The sequence below is a fragment of the Mus musculus genome, chromosome 6 (assembly GCF_000001635.26).
Source record: "Mus musculus strain C57BL/6J chromosome 6, GRCm38.p6 C57BL/6J".
Lineage (NCBI taxonomy): Eukaryota > Metazoa > Chordata > Mammalia > Rodentia > Muridae > Mus > Mus musculus.
Window position 1 is genome coordinate 140,760,720 of NC_000072.6, and position 22,513 is coordinate 140,783,232.

The following is a 22,513-nucleotide window of genomic DNA, read 5'->3' on the forward strand; positions in this document are numbered from 1 at the left end:
GAGCAAATCTCTGCAGAGATTCCTTATAACCGTGAGAGAATCTCTTTAGAGATCTCTAGATCAAGCTTACTCTTCCTGCCCCTTTCCCAAGATGGTGTCTGTGGTCCACAAGAGAGTATACTCTTCCTTAAAGTTCAAGTTTTTTTTCCTAGGTTGCAGTCTCTAATTCTGAAAAAAATCTCAACCTCAAACAGGAAAGCAGAGGTCATTAGATTTTTCCATGCACAAAAGTTCTGGGCACTGGGTCTGGGGAAACTAGATGTCAAATCCTAGTTCAGAATGTCCAGTGGGGCTCTTCCCATCCAGTAGGCTTTCAGTGCAATGGCAGCTGCTGCTGGCTTGAACTAGCAGTCATTGTTCAAGGTCTTAGGATAATCTGTTGTGTTACCAAGCTTAGGCTTGCTTCTATTTTATTTATACTCTGCTCAGGGATGCCTCCTTTCATATAGTGCATAAAAAGCAAATTTCAGACTTGTGCTTTGAACCATGGTAAATTCTAAGAGTTCAGTATAGAAACTGGCATGTGTCACATTGCCTTACACAAATGCCATTTTCATTACAGCTGACAGCCCGCAGTGACTTATCTGCCAACAGGTAAAAATGATATTTTAGAATCTACAGCATAAATACAAGCCATTCAAGTTAGTCTTGTAGTTGGAGGTCAGACAATTGGTAGAGTCTGTGACAATGGGTAGAGTCTGTGACAGTGGGTAGTCTATGACTGACAGTGGGTTGTCTATGACTGACAGTGGGTAGTCTGTGACAGTGGGCAGTCTGTGACAGTGGGTAGAGTCTGTGACAGTGGGTAGAGTCTATGACAGTGGGTAGTCTGTGACAGTAGATAGATTCTGTGGCAGTGGGTACTCTGTGACAGTGGATAGAGTCTGTGGCAGTGGGCAGTCTGTGGCAGTGGGTAGTCTCCCTGGGAAACACGGAGAACTGCAGGGAAAAATAAGTATGATTTCCTCTTGGGGATTTGTCTCCTAATGAAATAGATTAATTTTGACTATTATTTTATTAGTCACACACACACGTTTGTTTTAGTATTTTATTCAATTACCCAATGTGATTATGTCACACTGCAACAATAAGTTCTGGACTTCATGTTAGAATAACTAGTTTTTGAAGATAGGGTGTCTTAACTACTTTTCTATTATTGTGTTTAAACACCATAATCGGCAGCTTATGAAAGAAGCATTGTATTTGCAGCTTATGGTTTCAGAGAGGGAGAATTCATGCAGGCAGGCATGGCTGTAGAGCACTACCTGAGAGCTCACATCTTGAGACACAACCATGAGGTAGAGAGAGAGAGAGAGAGAGAGAGAGAGCGAGCTAGCAAACTAGAAATAGCAAGAGTCTTTTGATACTTCCAACAAGGCCACTTCTCAAACAGTTCCATCAACTTGAGACCAAGTTTCAAACATACGAGCCTATGGGGGTCATTTTCATCAAACCACTACTCAGGGTCTCATGCATCCCACGTTGGCCTTGATCTTTCTTTGTATCTGAGAATGAATTGAACTTCTGGTCTGGCCTTCCTGCCTCTGCCCCCTAAGTACTGGGATCACAGGTATACACACTAACTTGATTTGTGTTGTGTAGGGACTCGAACCCAAGGCTTTGTTCACACAAGGCAGGCACTCTATCAATTGAGCTGCACCCCAGCCTCAGGTTCTGGTTCTGATGGTGCTACTATCAGATCTTGATAAAAGGCAATTTAAGGTCCTGAACTTTTCATCCAGATCGTCTCACATATATTGTTATTGACTTCAGTTTGTTATACTAAAAAGGCAACTCTGAGGCCGGAGTTCATTAAGCTCTTGCCATGTTGATACTGGAAGCCATGGTAAAAAATAAGATCCCCAGATGTGGTGACACAAGCTTGTCATCCCCAGCACCAAGGAGGTAGAAACAGCTGATCAGTGGGGCTTGCTGGCCAGTTGAGTTTACTTGGTGATTGTCAGGCTGCTGAGAGACTCTGTATATTTAAAACAGTGGATACTGCCCAAGGGACTACATCGGAGGTTGCTTTCTGACCTGTACATGCATACAAACTGTGGTGGCTCCACATGCATACACACTCTGGTGACTATTCTTGGTTGTCAACTTGACTACATCTAGACCTAAAACCTAAAACATGGAGGGCAGCCTGTGAAGGATTTTCTCCTAATTTGATCCACTTCTAATCTGGATCTTTGAGGTAGGAAAATAGACCTTTAGTGCAGATCATCCGAGCTGTTAAAGGTCACCCCTTTCATCTGGATCTTGAGGCAGGAAGACAAACTTTTAATTTGGGCCACACCTTCTGCTGGAAGCCTATGTAAGGACATGGAAGAAGGGAACTTTTTGCTTTCTGCCTGCTTGCTCTGCCTTGCTATCAAGTCCATTCCTTCACTGGCATTAGAGCCTACTCCTTTGGGATGGGATTCCAGCATCTACTGAAAGCCAGCTAAGACATCCAGCCTTGGGGAATGAGCAACTACTGGACCTTCTGTTCATATCCAGCCATTGTTGGATTAACTGGACCACAGCCTGTATACCATTTTAATAAATTCTCATACATATATGTATATGCATATGTATGTATATATGTATATCCCAATATATATATGCACATGTAAATGTACACACATGGACTTGTGTACATACAGAGGAAAAAAATCAAACAAACAAAAAACCAAAAAAGCAAGTTTGATTATGTCACACTATTCTTTATCTCCTGCTGGTACCCCTCAGTGTTTGGAGAAAAGCCTGTAATAGCACCTGTGTATTGTCACTTGCTCTGGCAGGCCATGCCAGCCGTGTGAGCTATGTGGTACTTCTAGCAGACCTCAGCATCTTGGTCCCCATTGTTCATAGCACCACATTTGCTAATATCTGTTCAAGAGGGTATTGTGGGTTTTTAGACTCAGTATAAAAAGTTTTTTAATGGAGAACCTAGGAGCTATTTCCTATCTGTAGAACAACAAGTGAATGACCTCAAGTTTAGAACTGCCTGTGTGCCCAGAGTGCCCTGAAAAAATAGGAAGTGATATATGTGGGCAGTATTTTAACCTGAGATACAACACAAATCTGAACTAGCCCTAGGTCTGAGTGCCTTTTACCATAGATGACTTGTGGTGTCTCCAGGACAGAGTGGCTTGCTTACAGGGCCTCTTGCCCTCCACATTGATTGTTGTGAGTAACTTGGTGGAAACTCGTGATTGGTGGTTCTCTGCACTCTGGTGGCTGTGGGACAGCGTCACAGCCTTGCTGTTAGTATTTTGGCACACAAAGTGGCTAACCTACTGTATAACTTACTTGTTTGTATTCACATTCGCACATAAGCAACAACGGTCAATGTCATCTTTGAGCAGAAGACCGGGGAGAGCTCTGCTTTCTTCTACACATTCTTTGCCTCTGCTGATGTCTGAGCTCACTTAGAACACATCAGCTATCTGACTTACGATTTCAATGGTTGACTTTTCCATATAATTCTGCAGAATTATCTCCTGAGAAAATAATACCTTTGAGGCCAAGACTCAGCAAGCTGTCATAATATTTTCATTGTCTTACTAGGCAAAGAGTCAGCAAGCTCTCCAAGGATGGTGCTGCTGTTTCCTGGCTTCTTGGCAATACTGAAACTCATCTCTCTGGAGCAGTTATGTTTCTCTAGGTACACACTCTCTACAAACTGGACTTTATGTGACCTTTTGCATAAATAGCAGTGATATTACATCTGGGTGTGATGTGCCTATCTATAATCCCAGCACTTGAGAGTGTGAGGCAGGAGGATGGCTGTGAGTTCAAAGACACTGTGGGCTACAGACTGAGTCCTTGGTGAGCCAGGACTGTAGAGTGAGACCCCCTTCCAAGAAACCACAACAGAGGACCATAAGAGATTGCTCAGTGGTCACAACACAAGCTGCATAGGTCTAACAACCCGAGTTCATCCCCAGAACCCAAGGTGGAAGGAAGGACAGACCGGCTCTGTAAGTCTGTCCTCTGACCTCCAGATGTGGAGTGTGGGATATAGACACCTTTACACATGCAAACGTAAACTGCTAATAAATAAAGTATAGGAAAAAGAAACAAGATTGTATAAGATTATTCCACTTGTCTCCCACACCTCCGTAGGATCATGCTGAGCAACATTCTGCCAGTGGAGTGAGTTGTCCTGGAATTGCCTCAGATTTAATTGACTAAGAAAGTAAATTAAAAAAAAAAATCTGCTTTTTTGTGATACGTTTTCTGGGCAAATCCAGAGACAGGGAGATTGCCCTTAAAAGGGAGTTTTGTATGAAGGAGTTTTTTCGGGGGAGTAGGAAACTCAAAGTGTTCCTGGTGGCTGAAATGGTGATGTCACAGGACTCCTGTGAAGTCTCACAGGAAATGGTTTCGGCTGGACTTAACTCTGCTGGTTGGAGTCCGATTAGGGCGGAGAATTATGCTTGAATCTGGGGTTGGACTTTTCATCCAAGTTCTTTCTTTTTCTTTGTTTTTAAATTCACCAACTGATCCCTGTTGGTGGAGTTGCCGCTCAGGTTGCAACTGTTAAACTAAGGAAATTTGATAATTGACACTATGTTTAGAATACAAACGCCCCACATCTGCCAGCATCTGCCTGTGTGTATGCGCAGACGAAGACTGGGTCAGTGATGTCAGTGGAGTGTCTTTCTCAGTTGCTGTCTACTTTATTATCAGAGGCAGGGTTTCTTCCAAAACTAGAGCTCTCTTTAACTAGGCTGTTTGGCCAATGAGCTCCATGCATTTGCCTGTCTCTGCCTCCCCACTGCTTGAATTACATGTCTACTCTGCCATACCAAGACTTTTGTAGGTGCTGGAGACCCAAGCTCAGGCCATCATGTTGGCCCAACAAGTATTTTACACAGTGAATCATCTCCATTGTCCTTAGCTTCTTAAGGAACACTTAGAGAAAATACCTTTGGCTTTTGACACCTTCACTGTTGTGGTGTGTTGTGGATAGTCCTGGTGCTGTTTGTATTTTGATGCTAATTCTGCTTCCCCAGGAGGGGCTGCGGATGATGGTTGTATCACCAGTGACTTCTTGTAAACCTGCTCCCCACCTGGTAAAATAAAGGCTAGGGCCGGTGACTGGGCAGTGGAAGGGAAGGTGGAGCTGAAAAGTTTGGTGGAGAAGGAGGAGAGGAGAGAGAGAGAGGACAAGGAGGAGAGAGAAGGAAGGAAAACGGAGGAAGAGGAAGATGCTCTAGATTCAGTGTGGCGTTAAATAGCCACAGGTAGCCATGAATATATCATAAAAGGATAGAATAATTGGGATAACTTGTCTAATCTAGGTGGGCAGCTTGTATCATTATCAGTTGGCTCTGAAATTGCTGTGTGGGCATCTTGTGAATTGAGAATTTACTGATATATAAATCTGACTGACTAATTCTAAGCTTCTAGAGTTTTGATTTACTGGGCTAAGGGGATTTGTGACAACTAGCCGCAGGGGGTGGATGGCTGAGAAGGTACAGGCAGCTCTGAGGCAGATAAACCAGAGCTGGGAAGACTGCATCATGGCTAGGCTAGAGGTGGAGAGACATGGGCAGAGTAGCTGGGTATAGTGTGGGATGGTGCATTTTAAAATATTTCCTGCAACAGTAGTGTGAAGAACAAATACATCTTTAGAGTAATGTTTTGTGTGTTTTTAGCATTTAGACAAGAGACTTTTTCCACTTAAACTGGACGTCAAGTGACTGAAATCTTCAAAGTCTTCATCAAAACGGTATAGACTCAAATTTTGGAAGTTACTAGAAATTTCACAATGAGAAGATGCTATTAGAGCACCTAGCCAGAAGGTGGCGATCTTACCTTTGTGCTCATAGAAAACAGTGTGTCCGTGACGAGTTCGCAAGGGTTCAGAAACCTCTGAGGACTGTATTTCCCTATTTGTATTCAGATACAGTTTTATAGCAAAACAACATGTTTTTTTTTTCTCTTAGTGAGAACGTGGATAAATGGACAGAACCATTCTATAGACAATTTCTTCAATGATGTGTTCATATGTGAAATGGTTACGATCCGTATGGATGAGAAAATGCTCTCCTAGCAAATGTGAATTCTAAATCGTATCAGTCTTTTCTCCTTCGTTTATGATCTGTGCGTCTTAACCTGATAAACGCAGCTGCGCGGACAATAGAACAGAAACAATGTCCCTTCCTTTCTTTGTTCTTAGAGATTCACCATTATCTCAGAATCAAAATCTGGAACCTTCGTGATCTGGCTGAAGTCAGGAAGTTTCAGGCAAGGAAATCAAGGAAGATCTTCGGGCTTTAAACCACGGTCGAAGCTGATATCTAACCTGCAATCACTGAAAAGTAGACAATACAATCCACCCTCTTCAGCAGGAAGCAGTTACACCCTTCTAAGCCCCATGACCCTTCTGTCATTCTTGCCGCTGACCTGGAAGGTGAGAAAGCTTTGACTTCTGTAGAGACATCATAATGTTTTGTCTATTTTTGGTTTACTTCATAAGCTCTATATACAAAAAAGCTAATTGGTCTAGCAATGACTCACGGTGCCCAAATTAGGCAAAAAGTTGTAATAAAGATATTTTCTCTTAGAAATTGGTCATTGAAGGAGGGGTATGTACAACTTTAATTTGATTTAATTTAATCAAAACGAACATACATTGCAGGTGTAAAATGTCAAAGTGCTGAGCTAGCTAAGTAAAACTGGGTTTCCATGTTGTCAGCTCTTTTGCTCTAGACATTGTGTGGTCAGGGAACTCGGAGAAGAATGGGGGTGGGGGAGGGGCTAGAACAGGATGTCACCACAGAGAATACGGGAACTAGAATAGGATGTCTATTTAGCTTAAAGCAAGGGGATTATAAGAAGCCCTTTTGGCTACAGTCAAAGAATTGCAAGGTTTTCGGTATGGCAGGTGAAAACAAAGGCGTCTAATTTCTTCACTGTTAAGATCAAATGGAAGGGATGCTTGCATTTGCCTGGTTAGCAGAGTATTCAAAATCAAGCCGTTTCTATCAGGACAACTTCTTTGCCTCTCTCAGAGGGAAGGAAATGAACCAGAACTGGAAAAGAGCCTCTGTTCTCCCTTCCAGTTGATGCCGAGAAGAGACTGGTGCTTAAGTTCGTGAGGTCCAAGTGAAGATGCCTCCTCCACCCCACTCCGGCCACCCCCACCCCTGTTTCCATTCTCTTCCTCTATAGGGCGCTGACCCAATTCCCCAGGCTGTGTAGGGACCCAGCCATTGTCACAGAAGCTCTGCTGTTTTTTAGGTGCTGCAGCTGTCTTCTCTAGCCCTCTATCATGTTCTTGAGATCACAGCCCCTAACTTCTAACCTCAGAAGCCTAGCTATCCTTACGGTCCAGTGTAGCATAACCCGATGTCTGTCTGCTTTTGTAGCCCATAACAGAGAGAGAGAGAGAGAGAGGGAGAGAGAGAGAGAGAGAGAGAGAGAGAGAGAGAGAGAGAGAGAGAGAGCCCTGCAGAGGCTGACCATGGGAGGGGGTGTGGGAGAGGGGCAGAGACAACGTGCGTTTCTCTATAAGGGCCTCGGGTGAATTTTATGTGATATTGATGTGTCCTTGAATTGCATATTTTGTGGATTTGCAGAGCCAACTGCAGAGGCTGGAGCTCCATAGAGTCATAGGAACTTCCTGTCCCCGCCCCGAACCTCGTTGGCTCCTTCCTGTTGGGGGAGCTATAGAGCACACTCAAGCTACCCCCACCCCAGTTCCCCTGTCTGTGGACCTGTGCCAGAGCGACAGAGGCTTCTGAAGAGAGATTTTTATACACTTATCCTAAAATCTCATTTTACCTTGGCTTCAAAGGGTCGGATTGCTGGAGAGATGGCTCAGAGGTTAAGAGCACTGACTGCTCTTCCAGAGGTCTTGAGTTCAAATCCCAGCAACCACATGGTGGTTCACAGCCATCTGTAATGGGATCTGATGCCCTCTTTTGGTGTGTCTGAAGAAATGTACACATACGCCTAAAACAAAGGGTCAGATAAATGGGTCTTAAACAAACAAACGAAAAGAAGGCTACTCTTCTCTTAGGGATTTCAGAACTCAGAAGGATGTCTTGAAAAAGAGGCGAGAAACCTTTTGTTCTTGTGGATAAGAGGGTTAGGACTCATGCTAAATTGTAACTTCTCCCCAACGGGTCTGTTCTGTGAAACTCCCCCTTGAATCACACGTTTAGGATGATAGTGGAAGAGACCATAGAAGATTGAGGTCCACGGGCTGCCACTTCTAGCTGTTTATGGTAACTGGGTCTCCGAGCCCCTGCTGGGTGGAAAATAGGCTGCATTTAAGTGGGAATTGAGACGACAGCACGTGTGGGAATCACGTGCCTTTTCCCGCAGGAGTGGGCCTTTCCTACAGCGTCGAGTGCTTACTGCTGCTCAATGTTGTATTACAAACTTGATTTCTTATGTCCTCAGAACTCCTCAGCTTCCTATGAAATAGAATTTCTACTTACTGCCTGCTTACTCCTGCGGGATGCTAGAGAAGTCCCTGGGTTAATTTATGCTTAAGTGCTTTGTTCAAGTCAATAATAATCCTAATGGGGGCTATTAAGACGTCGCCCAGACAACGGACTGACTGTCCCCCTCCCCACCCCCATTTCCTGCTAGAGGATTTTTTCCCCCACGTCTCCCTTGGAGTAGGATTTGTGATAGATGATATATGTAAATGAGCAATCAGTTCCGCTGAAGAGACTGTGAGGCAGAGGAAAACACCCCTGGTCTGCTCACTTGAGCTCTCTCTCCAACGTGGTGCTCAGGCTGCTGAGTGTCGTATGGCTGTATGGCGCTTGTGCTGGTCTTTGTCTTCAGCCCTGCTAGGTTCACAGCACGCCGCAGGAGCTCATTGGACAGACCAGCACTGTACTGTGGGTATCTTGTCACTGGGGGGCTGCGGTGGGAGTGTGGATCATGAAGGAAACAAACAGTTAGCAGTTCGGTCACATTGACCAGTGTACGAATACCTAAGAGCCACATGCAAATAGATCATTGTATAATTTATTTTTAAAAATGACTTCAAAGATTTGTAGGATTTTTTTTTTTTTTTTTTTACTTTAGCTGTGTGTGTGCATGTGTGCACGCACGTGTGTGTTGTGTGTGTAGAATATATTTTGGGGTTCATAATCGGGATTCATTTCCTTAACTTCAATATACACTGATAGCCAGTGCCACCAATACTTTTGTTCGTTTGCGAGTGACTAAATAGTGTTACAGCATGCAGCCATTTTGCTCTCAAAAGAAAACCAGGGACTGGAGAAATGGCTCAATGGTTAGGAGCACTGGCTGCTCTTGCAGTGGACCTGGGTTTTGTTACCAGCATCCACATAGTAGCTCATAGCTCTCTATAGCTCTGGTTCTAGGGGATCCAATGTCCTTTTCTGGTCCCCAAGGACACAGCATGCATGCAATAAGCAGGCATATATGCAGGGAAACCCTCAAACACATAAAATTAGAAATGAATCCGTACAAAGCTTTAAAAAAGACTCCCTATAAAGGAAAACAAGGGGAAGCCAGTGTTGGAAGATGATGTACCGAGAAAGATGGAGGACCATTCAAAGCCTGCATTCAAGTTTTAAGATCTACTCGGACCTTCATGTCCATTGTCCCCCCCCTCCACCCCCCAGCTCTGCTGTACACAAGTTACCTGAAATCTAAATACCTTTGACATTTTGGTTTTTACAGGCAAGGATCTCACATAATCCATGTTGGCCTAGACCTCCTTATGTAGCCAAGGATGGCCTTGAACTCTTAATCCTCTTGCTTCTTCTCTCCATTGTCTGGGATGAAGGAGTGTCCCCCCGCACCTTGCCCAGTGGGCCCAGATTTTAAAGGCTGTGCTACATCTCGAGGAGGCAGGGGTCGATGTGAAGTAATGAATCGATGACCCCAGAGCGCTGTGGAAAGGAAGACTCCATTGTCCCCCAAGCCATGGGTCTCACTTAACCCTTTGCTTGGCTGAGGAATCCCACCTCACCATCCAGGCTTGCCCCATGTTTTCCAGAACAATGGAAGGTAAAGACTAGTTTTCTGTATAATGCTATGAGGTTTTGAAACTGGATTTCTAAAAGCATACGTATTTTAAATGGGGGGTTCTGTTAGCATATCAGATTTAATTGGTTCAAGAAAACTGAAAAAGATCTTTACATGGGAAGTTAAGAAAAACAATGTGGATGGCCAGAGACCTTAGCTACTCAAAGGGCTCTGCACAGTTGCTGTGTTGGCTACTTTTCTCAGTGGGGTGTGTACTGGCTGGCTTTGTGTGTCATCTTGACACAAGCTGGAGTTATTACAGAAAAAAGGAGCCTCCCTTGAGGAAATGCCTCCATGAGATCCAGCTGTAAGGCATTTTCTCAATTAGTAATCAAGGCAGGAGGGCCCGGCCCATTGTGGGTGGTGCCATCCCTGGGCTGGTGGTCCTGGGTTCTATAAGAGAGCAGGTTGAGCAAGCCAGGGGAAGCAAGCCAGTAAGGAACATCCCTCCATGGCCTGTGCATCAGCTCCTGCAAGTTCCTGCCCTGTGTGAGCTCCTGACCTGACTTCCTTTGGTGATGAACAGCAATGTGGAAGTGTAAGCTGAATAAATCCTTTCCTCCCCAACTTGTTTCTTGGTCATGTTTTGTGCAGGAATAGAAACCCTGACTAGGACAGGGTGACATAAACATCTGGTGGGGGTGGAAGTGGGGAGCCTGTCTTACACTTTGAAGGTGGTCTCTCTTTTGCAACTGTGAGTCTGCAGTCATTGATAGCACTGAAAAGCTGCTTTGCCCTTTGTAGTCAGTGAGAGCATGAATCATGGACTTGCACGTGGTTTCTGGAATAGCACAGACCGTGGACATGCACATGGTCTCTGGTGTCTGCATGTGTCATGGACCTCAGAATGGTGTCTGCTGGCAGTACAGACCACAGGCATCTACATGGTCCTCTGCCACTGCGTGGGCTATGACACTATTACAGCCCTTGAAGGCAACATGGGCAGTGGCCTCAGGTAGCAGTGCAGGCCACTCACATCAACAAGGCCCTGGTGGCAGCATGGCCCACGGACATTGTCATGGATTGAATGTGCTTGACCCAGGGAGTGGCACTATTTGGAGGTGTGGCCTTGTTGGAGGTGTGTCACCGTGGGTGTGGGCTTTAAGACCATCATCCTAGCTGCCTGGAAGTCAGTCTTCCACCAGCTGCCTTCAGATGAAGATATAGAACTCTCAGCTCCTCCTGCACCATGCCTGCCTGGATGCTGCCATGTTCCTGACTTGATGATGATGGACTGAACCTCTGAACCTGTAAGCCAGCCCAATTAAATGTTGTCTTTACAAGAGTTGCCTTGGTCATGGTGTCTGTTCAAGGCAGTAAAACCCTAACTAAGACAGACATCAACATGGATTTAGGCAGCAGCACAGACCATGAGCATACACATGGTCTTGGGTGGTAGCATCGGCTACAACCATCAATACAGCCTCTCACTGCAGTAGGACCACAGACCCAGACATGGCCTTCAGTGGCAGCAGGGACCACAGATGTCATCATAGCCTCAGGTATCAACACAGGCTGCTCACATCAATATGGTCTCTGGCAGCATGCTGGGAGTGGGGTGGGGGTGGGAGTAGGGTTGGGGGTTGGAGGGGTGGGGGGCACAAGATAAAATCATCTGAGAGGGAACCACCATTGAGAAAATGCCGCCATACTATGTTTGTCGGTCTGGGTCTTGGTTGCCTCGCTTAGGATGATTGGTTTCTCTAGTTCCATCCATTTGCGTGCACATTTCATGATGTCATTGTTTGTTTGTTTTGACAGCTGAGTGATAATCCATTGTATCAATGTACCACATTCTCTTTTTCCAGTTTTCAATTGAAAGACAAACATGGTATGTACTCATAAGTGGCTATTAGCTATTAATTAAAGGATAGCCATGCTACAATCCACAGATCCAGATAAGCTAAGGAACAAGGAGGGCTCAGGGGGCTAGGGGGTGAGGGCATGAATTTCCCTGGGAAGGGGAAATAGAATAGATATCACAGGTGTGGATGTGGGGGGTGGAAAGAGGAGGGATCAGGTATGGGGAGGATGGAGGGAGAGAGTACTGGGAGAGACAACCAGAATTGGGGGGCATCTCAGGGCAAGCTAGAAACCAAGTGCAATGGAAACTCCTAGGAATCTATAGGGGTGACTCTAGCTAAGACTCCTAGCAATGGGGGATAGAGAGCCGGAACCAACCATCTTCTGTATACAGGAAAGAGGGATCAGGACACCAGCCTGGGCACATAACCATCGACTTACACTTTGTCCTGCCTACAAGATGGCTGGGGTAAAGTTGGCACAGAAATTGTGGGAGTGGCCAACCAGGGACTGGTCTAGCTGGAGACCTAAGCAAGGAGAGGGAGCCCACCCCTGACACTGCCTGGAGGGCCAAGACCCAGAGGCTGGATAACCCGGAGACCTAGGATAGAACCAAATGTGAATTGTTGGGGATGTTTTTGTGTACTGTGTAGTCACATGCTGATTTCTCTACCCAGAGATCTGGCTGCAGTGCAGACCTTGGCATGACTTAGTATTTTGTAAAGCATTGTTCTCCATGACCTCCTGATTGGTTAAATAAAGAGCTGAATAGCCTAAAGCTGAACAGGAGAGGATAAGGTGGGACTCTCCCGACCAGACAGGAGAGAGGGTCTCAGGTGAGGACATGAATGAAGAAGGAGATGCTAGAGCCAGAGACAAGGATGTCAGGTAAAGTGCTGTGTAGGATGATGGAAGTAGGCCAGGCCAGCATTGTTGGGTAAGAATAGCTCAGTATCTGCCCAGCTATAGTGCCCCGAAGCTTATAATGAATATAAAGGTCTCTGTGCCATTATTTCAGAGCAAGGTTGTATGTAGAAAAGCCCCCTTACACACACATACACACACACACACACACACACACACACACACACACACACTAAAATGATCCCCAGTGATATTGCACTATACTCATAGATTAGCACCTAACCCGGTTGTCATCAGAGAGACTTTATCCAGCAACTGATGGAAACAGATGCAGAGGCCCATGGCCAAACATTAGGCAGAGCTCTAAGAATCCTGAAGAAGACAAAGAAGAAGCAAGAACACCACAAGAAAACCTACAGAATCAACTAACCTGGACTCCTAGGGGCCCACAGAGAGGGAACTGACAATGAGGGGAGCCTGCATGGGACTGCATGGGACTCTGCACACATGATACAGTCGTGTAGCTTGGTCTTCTTGGGGGCTTCCTAACAGTGGGAGCAGGGCCTGCCTTTGACCCTTTTGCTTGCTGTGACCCCTTTCCTCCTCCTGGGTTGCCTTGCCCAGCCTTAACAGGAGGGGAGGTGCCTAATCTTACTGAAACTTGATGTGCCAGTTTTGGTTGATATCCCTTGGAGACCTGCCCTTTTCTGAGGAGAAAAGAAGGAAGAGTGGATTGGGGGTGTGTGCAGAGGAGAGGTGTTGGAGAGGGACAAGGAATGGAAGAAAGGATGTGGAAAAAATTTTTAAAAAATATTCTCCCATCAGATTGGGTTGCAGACAGGCATTTTCTTAATTAGTGAGGTTCATGGTGGTGGTGGCATCCATTGGCAGGGGGTCCTGGTTTCTATAAGAAAGCAGGCTGAGAAAGCCATGAGGAGCAAGCTCCCCTCCATGACCTCTGCATCAGCTCTGGGCTCCAGGTTCCTGCCCTGCTTGAGTTCATCCTGACAGTGATGGACTACGATGCAGAAGTGTAAGCCAAATAACCCTTTCTTTCCAAAGTTGCTTTGGTCATGGTGTTTTATCATAGCAATAGTAACCCTAACTAAGACACCCCTTAAAATTTTATTTAAAAATTATATATATATATATGTGTGTGTGTGTGTGTGTGTGTGTGTGTGTGTGTGTGTGTGTGTGTGTATGGGAGTACAGGTTCTCGTGAAAGCTAGAAGTGGGTACTGGATCCTCTAAGGCTGAAGTTACAAGTAGTTGTGTGCTTCTTGATGTGGGAGAACTGAACTCTGGTCCTTTGCATGAGCATATACACTCTTAACCATTGAGCCATCCCTGTTGGCTCTTGGTCTCTCCTTTTTATTATGTCTGAAATGGCATCCCACGGAATAGTGCAGCCTACATTTAGGGTGGGTCTTCCCTCCCCGTTTTACAAAATCTAGAAATTCCCTGACAGGCATGCTCCAGAGGTGTGCCTCCTAAGTGGTTCTAGCGCCTGTCAACTTGGCAGTCAGTATTTGCCATCATAGTTGCTGAGGTCTGCACTCTAAGGACCGTTAGCTGCTGAGATCTGGACTCACCGAGATATACCAGATCCTCACGGAGGTGGTCACCCAGCCTTCTCTGTGTTGAACAAGTTCTCCTTCTCACTCCTGGCCTTGTTCAAACACGTCAGGATCTGATGTGAGCCACAGGTGGGTTGCAGGGAGGAGCCTCAGCACCACCGCAGGAGATGCCACCCTCCACGTGTGCCCCCCTCCACGTGCGCCCCCCGTCCACCCGTGTGCCACCCTCCACGTGCTTCCTGAACCTTTGACTCTGAACATGCTACAGAATCTCCGCCTCCATCCCTGGCTAGAGAATCGGAAACTTCCCCATCAAGCTTATAGTTTTTTGGTCTTCTGTCTGGAAGAGGCTACACCCAGTTGCTAGTCTTCTACTTAGAAGGGATGTTTGTGTACTTGAAGGTGAGAGACAGCCATGACTGGGTTTCTCTGTAGGCTTGAGCATGGCAGAACTTCAAGTTCATGGATTTAGGCATACTCTTTTCAAGTCATTGCAACCATCCGAGTGCATATCACTAACTCAATGTAAGGGAAAAACATTCAGAGCAACTGGGCATAGTAGCACACACCTGTGATCCCAGTACTCCGGAGACAGAGGCAGGGCGAGCAGAGGTTCAAATCAGTTTTGACTACCTAGGGAGTTGGAGGCCAAGATGATCCCGTCTTTAAAAAAGTTTTCTAACATACAGTATGCATAATTATTTAAAATTTGGATGTATGGCTGTTTGTGAATTAAGATATCCAATTTCAATTGCTATAGGCCCATGCACTCCAGTTTGTTAGAGAAGCTATTAAATTGTCAATGATTGAGGTCAAATGTGTGCATATGAAATAAAGATTTTAAAATAATGATGAACTAGAAGCAATAAGAGTTGTTCTAGGTGTATCCAACTGTGGTGGACATCTGACCAGCAATAGCTATGAATGAGACCTAACTCGAAGTCATAAAGTCTATTAATATTAAAACTTTATGAGATTCATTTCTACAATGGTTTTCTAATTCAACTGTGAGGTTCTTTTTTAAAAGCTGATTTGTTTTTATTTTTAATTGTGTGGATGTGTGGTCTGTTGGGTTTGTATTTACGTGTAGGGTCTGAGAAGGCCAGAAGAGGGAATTGGAGCCCTTGGAGCTGCAGTTAAAGGCCACTGGCTGTGAGTTGTCTGATGTGGGTGTTGGGAACTGAATTCAGGCCCTTGGCATGAACATTAAAACCACTGAGCCATCTCTCCACCCCTGTGTGGCTTCAGAGTGTGAATTCTGTAGATGACAGTATTGTGTCTTGTCAGAAACAATGGCACAGGGCTTTGAAGGGATTGTTGATGGAGATAATATAAGCTCCCATGGTTTGTGAGTTTCAGAGGCAGCAAACAAGCCCAGTGTGTCTGAGTCTGTGCTTCATCCCTATGGACAGCTATCACATCATATAAAATGTTATAAAATGAGCAGCGAGCGGAGAGCTGCCGAGATCCAAGGGAAGCAAGACTTGGAAGGCAAACATTTGGTGCTGAATTGCGACATACGGTTCTGTGGCTTAACATTATGGCGTTCGCTGACAGCCTGGAAGTACACAGATTTATAAACTCGGGAATCACTTAAAGATCTGGAAGGAGCAGATGCCATATGTCTTAGCTGAAAGTTATAAACTCTAGACCATGCATCCTCTTCCTTCATCTCTCCCCCTATTTCTGTCTCTCCCTTCATCTTTCATCTCTCCTGTCCAGCAAACCATCATGGACATAATTTACGGACTCTCTTATTTCAGCTCAGATGTCCACCTACCATCACCTTCCTGAGTGTTGATTCACAGGTCCCATCTAGTTACACCTTCATGATCATGGTGTCTGACTCCTTTGGCTGGTGTCCATGTCTGTCCTTGTCTGTCATGGGCTCCTTTGGCTGGTGGCTGAACCCTAAACCATTCTCAGTTCTCCTTTTGGCTTTCCTTAACTTTGGCATGCATAGACATGTGTAATATATACACATGTGTATTTGCATGTGTGTGGACACATGAGTATGTGCACATGTGCGCACCTGTTCGTGGAGGCCTGAGGTTGACATGGGTGTCTTCCTTGGTTGCTCCCCTTATTGAGACAGTATCTCACTCAGCCTAGTGCTCACCAATTCCAGATAGTCTAGCTAACCACCCTGTCCTGAGATCACTTGTCTATGCTTCCTGAATACCTGGAGGATAGGCAGCTGCAGTTTCTGCTCAGCCTTATGTGGGTTCTGGAGACCCAAACACTCATCCTCATGTCCATTGAGCTGTGCCCCCATCCTCAGTTTTCTCCCATTTCTGAGACATTTTTATTCACCACACTTTCTCATCCTAAAGCTCTCCAGCTCTCTGCAAATGCAAAACTATATCAACTCTTATTTGTTGCTGAGACAGAAGACCTGACCATAAGCAACTTAATGGGGGTGTGTGTGGTGGTGTTAAGGGGGGTGAGGGTGGAGAGCTTATTCTGTGGGGAAGGGAATGCTGATAAGAGCTTGAGGCTGCTGGTTTTATGCATCCACAGTCAGGAAGCAGACAAAGATGAATCCAGGGAGACCATCTTCTTCCTACTTTTAATTCAGTCTTGGCCCTCACCCCAGGCAAGGATGCTGCTCACACATGGGACAGTACATGAGGGGTCTTCCCACCTCAATGAATCCCCTCTAAAGACTCCCTTGCAGACGGCCCAAAACTTGTTAATGTTTTTAGCATAATTCTTGATAATAAAACCTGGATAATTCTTGATCGGTTGAAGCTGACAGTCTTCAACGGAAGGGGACATTAATGACAACTTTCTCAAACTCATGGCAAATGAAATTCTACAATTCATCATCTCTCCATACCTTCATTTCCCATAAACTCACCAGGTGGGCTAGATTTCAAATCATTAATGCTCAGTATTTTTAAAACATACGGAATTTATAGTAATGCTTTGAGAATTTCATACAACGTGTTTTGATCCTATTAACTCTTCTTCTCCCAACTCCTCCCAGATCCACTCTCACCCTCTCCTAACCATGTTCTCTCTCTCTCTCTCTCTCTCTCTCTCTGACCTACTGAGTCTGGTTAATGCTATGTCTATACTTATGGGTAAGGGTCATCCTCTGGAGTGTGGTTGACCCACTACAAGGCATACCCTTAAAGAAGACTGACCCTGCCTTTCCCAAAAGTCATTAATTGTCAGTAGCTTCTCAGGGTTTGAGCCCATGAGCCCGTTCCCACTCTCTGCTGGTATGTTGACTAGCTTGATCTTGTACAGGCAACCACAAACTCAGATCCTCACATGTATACAGCAAGAACCCATGCTACCATCCTTCTACTCCTGTCACAGAGATTTCTATGAGAGTCTCTTCTGAGACTGGCAGAAGAGACTAAATTAAAAACTATTTTATTATTTTTATGCATATACAGGTTTGCCTGCATATATGTCTGTGTACCACGTGTGTGCCTGGTGCCTGTGGAGGCCAGAAAAGGTTGTCAGATCCCATGGAACTGGAACTACATATGGTTGTGAGCCATCATGTAGGTGCTGGGAATCGAACCCAGTTCTTCTGAAGAGTAGTGAGTACTCTTAACTGCTGAGCCATCTCTCCTGTGCTGCCAAAGGGCTTGTGTTCTTGCTGTTTCTCTGTGCTGCCGCCTCTCTCCTCTCCTCTGTTGGTGGTAACCCTCCTTAAGTACCAAGGAAACCCAGTGTCCTTCACTGGTGAATGTTGGTGTACAGACACATGAGGACAGCATTTAGCATACATAGTGACTGTTCTTCGCTGTGCCAGTCTGGTGGTTGCTTTCTAAGCACCCCCTACCATTAGCTGTAGGAATATATCCCAGTTTATCTGAGGTAGCATTTTTCCCTTTGGAGAGCTTTGAAAAGATAAATAGGTTTCCACTTTACCTAGGCTTACTGAATTCTGAGCATCTTCAGGATTATGATAAATGAATATTAAAAATAACATACTCTGGGCTAGGGAGAGAGCTCAGTTGTTTTAATGTTTGCTGTGCACGCATAAAAGGATCCAAATTAATCCCAAGAGTCTATTATTATTATTGTTGTTGTCTTTATTTATTTATTTATTAAAAGCTAGGGATGGTGGAATCCCAGAATCTCAGTGAAGGGGAGGTGGAGACAGACATACCTCTGGTGGCCAGTTGGCTTGCCAACCTAGCCTGCTTGGGAGAGCTCCAGGCTAAACCCTCCTCCAAGCAAACAACAAATGAAGCACAAGGTGGAACACACACGAGTGCACATCCGCACGGACTCCTGCACACATCACAGAGTACAACTAAGGCAGTGTTGAGATGGAGAGGCATAGGCTCCAGCCAGTCCCTGTGCTGAGGCACACCCCTCGCTGGCTGCTGAGGCACACCTCTCCATGGCTGCTGAGGCACACCTCTCCGTGGCTGGGACTATTCTACTCTCAGCAAGCATGCCCTCTCACACGGAGAGCAACGGAACAAGGGTTACATGGGCAGGAGCTGTTGGCTGCCATGTCATGGCCAGTTTCAGGATAAAGTTGATCAAGGATCCCTGATGGCATCTTTAGCTATACAATCGATGAGCCTCAAGAACTTCCCCACCCTGAACTCTGTGAGAAAATAAATCTTAGATAGTGCAGGAAATGGGTCAGACACATCCACTGACCCATGGAAGAGGCTAAACGTTGTGTGTTTTAATAACATTCCAAAAAAAACAATCTATCAAAAAAAATTGGGAATGTGGGATCTGGAGAGATGGCTCAGTGGTTGAGAGCATTTAGAGGACCCAGGTTCTATTCCCAGCTCCTACGGCAGCTCAAACTGTTTGAAGTCCAGGTCTAGAGGATTCAGTGCTCCATATGTGCCAGGCATGCAAGTAGTGTGTTGACATGCATGTAGCCAAAACACCCATAGACATAAAATAAAGAATAAAACAGTGGAAGGTTGGAGATGTGGCTCAGCGATTAAGAGTGCTTGCTGCCTTTCCAGAGGGCCTGAGTTGAGTTCCCAGCACCCATGTTGGATGACTTATAACCTCTTGTAATACCAAGTCCAGGGGACCCTTGAGCAGCTGCATGCGTGTATATATACACACGATGGTGGTGATGATGATGGTGATGAAACTGTATGGAGTGAAAGAAATGAGATATTAGTGCCTGCTACCAAGAAAGTCCCAGTCTTTGAAGAAGATAAAACAGTGGCTTAGCAAACAATATCAATGAATGCTGACAACACCTAAGAGTTTATAAAAGATTTGACTCCCATGAGCTCTTTCACTCTGTACACAAAGCCCTTGCTTAGTGAGTCTTGCTTTCAACCCTGTTTTCTACTGCTAAGGGATTAAAGCTCAGAAGAGGACATGTTATTTGTTTAAGATGACCCAGTTGGTCACAAGCTGGGATTGAACCCAGTTGGTCCGATGCACAGTCCTTTCTTCAGCTCTGTGCACTCTCTTCTAGAACGTTCCTTCATTTCTTTGCATGTGGATATTGAAACATGAGCACTCAATGGCAGAAGTCATGTGTCATCCCAGGAGCAATGGTGACTAGGCATATGTGGCAATCTGACCTTCATAGAGCATAATGGATTTGTGTTCTGTTGATGGATAACAAGCCCTCATCTCACTGGAAATAAAGGATCATTTCTCTGTCTTTTTTTTCCTTCTTGAATCCAAACACAAGGGATTATTATTATTATTTTTTAGTCAAATATGGGTGAGTATGGCCTAGGACTATGGATTCAGGTTGCCTCAAATAAAATATTCTAATGTAGAAATGGATTCGTGATTTCTTTTATAGTTATAGGGCAAAAGAAAGTCCTACATCAAGGAATTTCTCAAATACTTTAATGGAGCCTGCGGATTGTTGGGGGAATCTTTTCTATTGGTTTCTTTTGCTATCGGATGACACTGTTTGGTGTCTGGGTTGGTGGAATCTAGTGGTCTGTAAGCTAATACGTTCCAGAAGACCCGATTGTCACAAAGATGTTAGGGTGAAACACAGAGGCCAACGGATGGCTGTTAAGGGGGTGGAAGGTGGGTCGGTCTGGGTCTGCAACATTCCAAGTCTCCACAATGAGCTTTCACTTGGCCTTTAACTTGGGTGTGATTCATTCGCCAACGGGGGAATTCCAGGTCTTAGTCCTCTCATCTGGAAGGCAAATGAAATCCCTGCAAATTGCTTACTTCAAGGAAGGGATGTTTTTCTGTGAGAGGTTACAACAGAACCCTGTTCTCAAGAGAGTTTCCTCTCAAGGTTAAATGGCTGAAAATGATCCAGCAATAAGGATTGGGTCCAATTACAGGATCGGGAGACACATTTATGTTTAATTTCCATGTGTTTCTTTGATATCTAATCTTTGAGTATGTCTTACATCTTTCCTGGGTGTAATAACCACTTTTTCTGTCTCAACACTGAGAATTAAATCCATAGCCCCAGGCATACAAGACACATAGAGAGCTACACAGCTCCAACCACGACATTCTTAATGTGTAAGAGTCTATGTATTCTGAGATATGGGACTTTCTAGCTCTTGCAGCCCCTACCCTGATCTTGAACCTGACATAAGACAGTTATCTCATTTGCCAACTGAATGGCTCCTGTAGCAGGTTTCCCCTGAGCGTTTCAAAAGTCAAAAAGAATAGTCTTGCTGTCTTCCTCTGGTGTTGTTCATAATTCTGGGCAGAGTAAAGCATTTACACAGCCCAGCTGTGCACAGATCCCGGGTATCATTCACAAACACACTTTCATTGTCTTCTTTCTCCATATGGAATCTCATTGTTCCTTTTAATTTTTTATAAACTGTGTTTCTGTAGGATGGAATATTCTTTAGCTGACATGAGTTCCAGCTGCAGTTGATATGTGGCGATGAATTTTTAGAGGGAAAAGCCCTTTTTTTTGTAGAAAGTTTTCTTAGAATAAGTCCTATCCTTGCTACTAAAAGGACTGAAATTTTGAGTCTAACTTAGGTGATGCGTTGCAAGGCTTCCCTTTACTGCTTTGAGCTGTCTCCACCGTAGGATTTGTGTTTAGCTTGGGAACTACAAGATGCTGCAGTGTTTGCATGAGCAAGTAGGAGTTCTGATTTAAAGCAGAAGCAAGTCCACGCCAGGCATGGTAATTCATATGATGTGATGTGTGGCTGGGAAGATGGCCCAAGGAATCCTAGTTCTCTCCCCAGGACCCAGATAAAAAATGCCAGAGGTGCTGGTGCACACTGGCAGTCGCTGACTGGGAAGGTGGAGACTGGTACATTCCTGTAGCTTACTGGCTAGCCAGCCTTGTCTACTTGACAAGCTCTAGGCCAGTGACAGGTGTTGTCTCAGAAAATAAAGTGGGTGCAGAAGAAATGGCTCACTGGTTAAGAGCATTGGCTGCTTTTGCAGAGCACCCAGGTTTGGTTCTCAGCATCTACATCATGGCCCACAGTTGTGTAACTTCAGTTCTAGGGCATCTGACATGCTCTTATGTATGGCCTCTGCAGGTACCAAGCAGGCATTTAGTTTACATATATGCATGCATTCAAACACTCATAAACATAAAAAATCTTATGTTGTCCTCTAGCTTCCTCTAACAGACATATACCTGCACACACACATACACCTGCACACACACACACGGGCCTGCACACGCATGCACCTGTACACACACCTGTACACATACATGCACCGTCACACACACATGCACCTGCACACACACATACACATGGGCCTGCACACACATGCACCTGTACACACACATGTACACACACATGCACCTTCACACACACATGCACTTACACACAAATATACCTGCATATACACATGGGCCTGCACACACCCGTACCTGCACACATATATGCGCCTGCACACACATGCACCTGCGTATACACATGGACTTGCACACACAATGCATACACACTAATATGTACCTGCACACACATGCATGTGTACACACACAAATGTGCACCCATACACATACATGCACCTGTACACACACATGCACCTGCATATACATATGCATCACCACACATACAGTCACTTCCACACACATGCACTTGTACACACAATGCATATGCATGCACATATGCACCTGTACACACACATGCACATACAAACACACATGTGCACCCATACACATATGTATACCTGTACTCACATGTACCTACCCACACACAGAAAATAAATAGTGCAATGGTGATCTTACACTTGCCATCCCTATCTTGTAAGTGAGGACACACAGACACAGAGAAACACATTGTCCTTCGTTATCACGAAAACCAGTGTTCAAGCCCAGGGAT

At 45.1% G+C, this 22,513-nt stretch overlaps 1 long non-coding RNA gene across 7 annotated transcripts in view; it reads left to right on the top strand.

Moving 5' to 3' along the window:
- Gm30215 overlaps nucleotides 1–22,513 on the top strand; it is a 146,613-nt gene that overhangs the window by 80,535 nt on the left and 43,565 nt on the right. For 5 of the 7 annotated variants that reach the window (XR_003956541.1, XR_378110.3, XR_378112.3 and 2 more), the window contains one exon: nucleotides 6,179–6,412. This is a non-coding gene — a long non-coding RNA (predicted gene, 30215). Of the gene's footprint in view, nucleotides 1–6,178; nucleotides 6,413–7,064; nucleotides 7,384–7,580; nucleotides 7,875–22,513 lie in introns of those variants that run through there. The other 2 variants (XR_378108.2, XR_378109.2) reach the window with 2 other exon arrangements.